Source organism: Melanotaenia boesemani, chromosome 12, assembly GCF_017639745.1.
Source record: "Melanotaenia boesemani isolate fMelBoe1 chromosome 12, fMelBoe1.pri, whole genome shotgun sequence".
In the NCBI taxonomy this organism is placed as follows: domain Eukaryota; kingdom Metazoa; phylum Chordata; class Actinopteri; order Atheriniformes; family Melanotaeniidae; genus Melanotaenia; species Melanotaenia boesemani.
Window position 1 is genome coordinate 32,983,168 of NC_055693.1, and position 7,220 is coordinate 32,990,387.

Sequence of the window (7,220 nt, forward strand, 5' to 3'; positions counted from 1 at the left end):
CACAGAGTCGTTGATGGGAAGTCACGTGACTTATCTAACAGTGGAACTGCCAAAGACGTTGAAACCGCAAACAATTCCGCTACATTGATTGCTGCTACTGACAAGTCGTAGTGCCGTCATTCTACTCAATCACATGTTTGTCTGTGATTTTATTGACAGCACGCAGTCCATCTTTCTTTTGAACATCATTGAGATGATTGATGGATCTCCAATTTATCTGTCCAGTAGTTGTTGCAATTGGACTGTATGCCTGTAGAATGAGTCAGTCACTGCTCAAAAAAGTACAAATAGCAAAATGAGATCATCACACCAGCCATAAATGATCAGACAATATCTAGATGTGCCTTTTAGCAACAGAATTATAAATTGAACAACAGGTGTGCAACAATTATCATTTACCTGCAACGTTACTGCCAACTTGAGCATGTGGCAAGCATCCATCATCACAAACACTTTCTCACCATTCACTGGGTGCAGGAAACTGGTTTGAAGCGGTTTTTGTGGGTGCATGTCCATTCATAGTGACACAAACAGCCGGGATGCCCGGCTTATCATCCACTGAACGCAGCCACCTGTAAAAAAATAAAGACTGATAACTAACTTTTTAACATGTTTGGATTAGTAATATTCAAATATTCATTTGGGCAACATTAAACTACCCCTGTAATGTATGTGGATGATAAGTGAAATGCTGAGTCTCTCTGAGGTAGTTGTAAGCCTTTGGACCATGTAAATGGAGCGTGAGCACAAACTCCCTGTAGTCCTTTGTATACTCATGGCCCTGCTTTGCCATGAAGTCAAGCTGAAGGTCTGAAATTATATGAACAAAAATGAACAAATCCCCTTTAGATAATAACTAAAGAGTTTAACTAAGACTGTGAAGAAAAACAAGCATGCTTGAATTTTAAAGAGCTAATTGTGTTTAACTGAGTGAAATTCAAGCCTCTCTTTAAGCTCTTCATTAATGAGGTTCTTTTCCCTCAATTCCCCCAAAAGAGACTTTACTGCCCTCTTTGCCCTCTTTTCTCTGGCCATGGCGTTCCTCTTATCTCTCTCTAGGCTTTCCACCCTTGCTTGAGTTTCATCAAGTCTTCTCTTAAGAGCAGTGGGAGAAGCAGGCAGAGCATAGCTGTGGTCCTACAGAGATGGATGAACACGGTTTGAGTGATATTTAACTCCACGGACATCACGTTGACACCACAAGTGTAAGGCCCACGTTATTTCTTATAGTCATCACCTGTGAAAGTCACTGCTAGTACTGTGTGTGTGTCAGGAATGCATGTTTAAACTGTCTTTAATTGTGCATGAATGGGTTTATTTGTGATTGGCAGCAGGACTATGTCCAGGACCATGATGATATGATATGCTGCAGTTAATCTCCAGGGCCATGATGATATGATATGCTGCAGTTAATCTCCAGGGCCATGATGATATGATGTCAACAGTAAAAATACTCACATCACCAGGCTGAGGTTGTGGTTGAGAGGTTTCAGTTGTTGGCTCATCCTGAGAGGCCTCAAACATATTCTCTTCAGTTCTTCTGGACGTATTTGTTGTCCTAACATTTTCCAGCTAAAGGGAAGAAGCATAATAGTTGAAAAGAAAATCTCACCCTGCCGAGTGATTGGGTGGAGGATATTTACATTTATGAATCTGTTATGATGAAACACCTACTTTCTGAAGGTGAACTGGGAAGCAGAAGATGGATGGAATAACAGACAATCTGGCCTGTCCTATCAAAATCTCCCTGCTCACTAAAATGCTCACTACAAAGCGATGGAAACACTGGCAGTGAATCCTTCCCTCCTCAAAGCCACTTCTTCCTCAAATCTTTGTCTTTTAGGAAACCTAAAAAATAAAAAAAAGGGAAACTTGGGAGACTACACAATCATATTTCACAAATATGGTCAAGCTTATTTGTTTCCATCAAACTTCTTACAACTACTCTTTAACAAAACTACCTTTTGTGATGGAAAACTGTTTATAATGAACCAAGTCTGTTAAAATTGCAATTAAGCTTATTTGGAAATTTTTCAGATGTTTAGTTGTCTACACTTTAAAGTAAATGGGGTGGGAATGAGTGATGAGAAGCAGCTTATTGGTGGAATATATGTGGATAACAGGCTGTGACACCAGTGCTGGTCAGTGTGATATACTAGTAATACTGGTTATATTTCTACAATAGCATTTTTGGGTCAGTTGTAATCTAAGGCATTGCTCTGATTTATGAGGTCTCAGTTATTGCCGGGTAACTTAGGCTATGCCTATGAAGCTAGCTACAATTTCGCTGATGGGCATAAATACAGCACAGTAATATTCAATTCACACAGTATGACCAATAGTAATATTCAAACTTACTTGTGAAAAGTAATCCCACGTGCCCTGTGTTTGACCGTCTGCAAATTTCAACAGGAATATGCTGCACAATACTTGGCATCTTGTTGTTTGGCTGCATACTATCTGATTAGCTACCAGTCCAATATGGCGGCATTTCTTGCACTCCAATAGCTAATGCGGCGTCTATTCTTTATTATGTCTATGGTAGGAACGACGTAGCTTGCTGCACTAGGTCGCCGGAGTAGGCAATGCAAATTACATTCTACCTTCTGACTTACATCATTACCTTTATTATGTATATCTATGCCTATAAAGATAATGTGTTTTAGCCCGTATTAACTAGACTGAATATATGTGATTTGAATTGTTTTTGTTTCCCCCTAAGGACCAGGGGCAGCTGCAGACTCTCACAGGTTGTCTTCATGTGGAGAAAACTGGGGGAATTTTAAGCTTTATTTCTAGTTGTATGTATTTGTTGTTGCACCAGTTTTGTTGTAGACCAACGTTTTTGCCTACTTTTCTATTGGACCACAAGGTGATTCATGAGTGCAAGACAGAAGCACAGTGTTTCAGGGAAAACACTATTTTTTCCAGCAAGGTTGAGTTAGGAATGGTGAAACCGAGGCCTCATGAAACATCAAGTCAACTTTGACACGAATTCATGATATTGTCTGACTGTGTTGAAACATTTGACACGGTCATAGAGCTCCATCTGCTGGCTGTGGGCATCTGGTGCATCAGCTTGAAGGCTTTGACATGGCTTCCTCATGGCACCACGTCTGTCATTCCTGTCTCATTTTTGACTAAGTGTTCAATAAAGGATATATTTTCTACCATGAGTAAATATCTTTTTCTTTCATTCATATAAAGGATAAAAGGTGGTTGTTAGGCAACAGAATTATGGTGTAATTTAAACTATACCAGTCTGTAGTGACAGTGGTAGTCTACTCACACCTGGGAATGGGAACGTATGAGGGAAGGGGTGCTTGTGCAACGGGGATAGTGATTGTTTTACTGATTTTATACAGTTGTATTATGAGAAAAATGCTTGTGCAACTTTATAATGTGTCAGAATTTTTATTTAAAAAATTATTTTCTCAATATTGTTATACTTCAGTCTGCTCCTCTTCTGGCACGCTACCTTTCCAGCTTTAGAGAAGACAAGGCACAGATGTGGCTGACGTGTGCAAATACTGTAAAGCCAGCCTGAAGAGGTTGGGGTACACAGTTCTGTGTGTCCTCCAGTATTTGAGTGGGTCGTCTCCTCAGGACAGGGTTCGGCTTGATACTGCTGCACCTCCACTGTGACATCTGCACTCTCAGTGCTCTGGGTTGCACCTAAACAAACAGCAATTAGTTGACAATAAGTCTATTTCAGGAGGAAATAATGCAGATGTAATTAGAGGTTAATACAAACTAACTCAAATATCCAGAAGATCCAACAAGTTTTCCTGGTCCTCCGCTGCTGCAGATCCAGACGCTTGTTCTGGCTGAAAGTAGAAACAGTATAATTACAGTATACTGTATGCTTGTTACATAGCTAAGCATACAGGGAAATCTAGTATACCTGTGATATTGACTTTGCCACGCCCTCCATTCTCATGCTTCCAGCACATTAAGCAGTTACCCTGGCAACAGCGTTTTTCACACCACACTATGATACATAACATACTGGGATATTTGACACCAGGCTAATTAAAATTGATTAGTTTTGAATGGTTTTCACTTCTTTTTGGTGCAACGTATTTAAAATGGAATCTGAACTAATCTGAACTAAAATTAAACATTTCATATAATGAGCAGAACTATGGAAACTGAAACTAGACAACATAAAACAAAAATAAAAAAGTAAAAAAATACAAAACAAGTGGTGTGTTGTTGTGTCGTGTTGTTTTTAGTAAAAATAGATGAGATGCAGCTAAAGATCTTAAGGCTTACAATTCGAGTACACATACTGGGCCTATCATACACAGTTATCAATATTTTCCATACTAAAATCAGCTAATTGTGCCAAAACAATCAAAGGGGCATTATTAATTGAAAAGTATGTTGTTTTTATGAGAAGGACAGGAAACTGTATGCTTGTTTGATCAGTATGTTATTTATGATGTGATCCAGACAGCAAGACGGGGTTTTAACACAGTCGGCCGATTTGGTGCATCTTATTCTGAAAAATTTTCAATGCAGTTCCAGAATAAAATTTATTTTGAAAATGATTTGTTTCTTCCTGCCCTGGTAGTGTATATATATATATATATATATATATATATATATATATATATATACATATATATATATATATATATATATATGGAGGCTTGGGTTGTTGGATGTGTGATGTTTTTTCCAGGTATCTGTTGGATCCAATGCTCCAGTGTGGGGGACACAGCCCCCCTGTGCTCCAATGACCACTGTTGCCTTCACCTTCCAGGCTTTCTCCAGCTCTTCCTTGAATCCTTGGTATTTCTCCAGTTTTTCATGTACCTTTGTCCTAGGGCTGCTCGATTATGGCAAAAAATGATAATCACGATTATTTTGATTGAAATTGATATCACGATTAATTAACACAATCATTAATTATACATTTTATTAACATGAATTTATTGAACAATAGTTGAACAGTGGCTTTTAAACAATGTTGTTTGTAAGATTTCCAACATTTGAGAAAACAAACACATTTCTCCCGTAATAGACCATTAAAGTTAAGCTTTGTATTGACAAATAAAGTGCAAATGATGATAAATAACAAAAGATAGATATAAAGTTTAAATTTATACAGTATAAAAAATGAATAGAAAAATATAAACAACTATGTTCCAGTGAACTTCCACAGCCTACTGCAGTTATTCTAGTATTATATTAAATAATCAAACATCAAGGCCAGTTGTATAGCTACACAATAGTCTAAACAATAATAGAACATTACTACAGCTATCAAACTTACATTAACAATAGCACCGCACTTTAACAATTTGAAATACTAAGACAAAGAATTCCCATGGGAGACGAATAAAGGGAATCTTTGCCTTTACAAACAAAGTGCAAAGACTGATACAAAAGAAAAAAAGAAATATACAGTTAAAAAATATAAAGTAAAAAATTAATAAAAAAATATAAACAACTATGTTTTAGTGAAAGTTCACACCCTGATGCAACTATTATTCTACATACATTGTTTAATAATCAAACATAAAGGCCAGTTGTATAGCTTAACTATGCAGTAATCTATCAAACTGATTCTGAGGTATGTAAATTTAGGTTCCGAGCTCCCTTGAAAAAAATCCAATAAAACACCAAAAGCTTTTCAAAGAAATAAATAAAAACTAGTAGGCCCAACTCCTACACTATCACACCCTGGCTTAAAACAATATGGCTCTTGCAATCTCTTAAAGGTTTTTAGCCAGAAACACCAGCCTGTTAACATGCTCTGGTTTTAGAGATGCACGCAGGCAGGTGACAACATTTCCACCTGTGCAGAAGACCCTTTCTGATGCGGCACTTGTGGCTGGGATGCAAAGATATTTCTTTGCCAGGATGGAAAGTCGTGGGAAGAGTTTCTTTGAAAGCTTCCACCACTCCATTGGGTCTTCCTCGGTGTCCAGTGGTCCTGCCTGGAGGTAAGCCTAAAGCTCAAGAGCTATGGCCTGGTCTGGCAGCAGGGCATGTCCTGCCCCGGGAGCTGTGCTGCCAGGGACCTTGAAGAAGCTGCTTAGGCCCTTCTTCCTCTTCTTTGGGTTTGATGCACAACCAGCAGCAACAGCAGTGTCACCAGGCATCTCCACTACGGTCTCCTTTAAGGGGCAAAACATAAAATGTAGGCAACACAGAAAGAGGAACTCATTTTATCTGTCTCTGATTTGGGTTTTTAACACTAAGCTAAAATTACATTACAAATTAAGCTAAGCTAAAATTACAAAATTATGACAGTTTTACTACACAATAATTTACCTAATTGTATACTGACAAATGTGTAAGCTTAATTTTCTATAATCATTAGTATGAATTAGATTTTTATGATGCTTATATTTACCATAATGGTCTTCATTTCTGTTGTCAGTCTGACTTTAATTGACTCTTGGCTCCTCTCACTGGCATATCTGAGTTTAAACCTTGGATCCAGGGCAGTGGCCACGTCAAGCAGCTCTTGTGTTGGTGGGTCGTTATATTTTTCATTTAGATACTCTAGTATCTTCCTCTTTCTGCATCTCGAGAGGTCTGTGTCATCTTCTTGCTCTGCCAAGATTGAGTTGTTAAAGAGGTGGAGTGTTGGTTTTACAAAAGACACACTCACATACTCCTCTCCAGAAAGTGCATCAGTAAATTCAACTAGAGGGCCCAGGGTCTTGTTGATGGCCTCCAGGACATCAATGTCCTGCCATGAGGGAATGAGGGGCCTGGTTCCTTGATCTTGGGAGAGAACCTGGGCGATGGCTTTCTGCTGCTCGAGGACTCTGGAAACCATGGCCAGCCTAGATCCCCATCTGGTTGGACATTCAGTCTTTAACGAGTGGTCAGGCAGCTTCAGGTTCTTCTGTGCCTCTCTCAGCTCTTTCTTTTTTCTCCAACTGTAAGAAAAGGTGCTGACCACTTTCTTGCAGACCCCTATCGCACGCTCAATCCTGTGATCTTTCATGGCCCTCTCTATGAAAACATGAAAATTATCAGGATGATTATGATTTGGTTGTGCGTGTCTATGAGAGCAAATGCGTGAAAGAGAATAACTCAGATTAAATATTTTTGTATTTAATTTCTATAATGAATATTAAAATATTTCTATTCATATAAACATCATGTTGCATGGACAGATAGATTTTATTTTATTGTATACATATATATATATATATAATATAACAGGAGAAAGTTGGCCTACTCACCTATGGCCA